We start from the raw sequence: 753 nt of genomic DNA, 5'->3' as shown, positions 1-753 counted from the left end.
CTTTTCCCTCTTTGTATATGGATAAATTATTTAGTTGCCTGTGTTTAAGTGTAACGGTTTGTGTAAACTGTACATATTCAAGTTTATTTCCATGTATTTGTACAGAATGTCTTTTAAAAAATTGTCTCCTCGAATTTATTCTTTTCCCAATTTTATGGGAACGTTGTGCAATAAAGATGCTGATGATGAAAATTTCCGTGCCTCTCTGGGAAATTTTTCTGTCTCCGAATTTAACGGACAGTTAGTTGACATGACCCCGTGTTTTTGGTTGATTTACAAGACATTACAAAGTGGCTTTCTGTCAAACCACAAGCCTTTGAGTCACTGGCGCAGCTCCAGCTTTACGTTTCATCACATCCTTATATTGTGGTTTCTTCTCTCATTCCCCGCAAACACTACATAATAAACTATTCCATGACTGCATAATTATGTGTAAACTGGTTTTAGTTTTTAAGGAAAGCCGTCTTTCATTTTCTCTTTCTTATCATATGAGCAATACAAATTATGCGTCTTTTTTTTTTGGGGGGGGGGGTTTGGGTCTGTTTGTCTTACACAGACAGTGGATCTAAATCAGGGCAGACTCTACAACAACAGCACTTTTGTTAAGTTTGGCTGTCAGCAGTCACCATCTGGCTTACACGTTGTACCCACCTTTGAATTTCCCACCCTGAAGCTGTCTGCCACTCCACCCAGCCCTCTCAGTGCACGAGGTTAAATGAACAGAGCACGTACGCACACACTGCAGTTATGCAA

This window comes from Pundamilia nyererei, unplaced genomic scaffold, assembly GCF_000239375.1.
Source record: "Pundamilia nyererei isolate P.nyererei 1_Seehausen unplaced genomic scaffold, PunNye1.0 scaffold00026, whole genome shotgun sequence".
Taxonomy (NCBI): Eukaryota; Metazoa; Chordata; class Actinopteri; order Cichliformes; family Cichlidae; genus Pundamilia; species Pundamilia nyererei.
Note: the sequence above shows the minus strand (reverse complement) of the source record.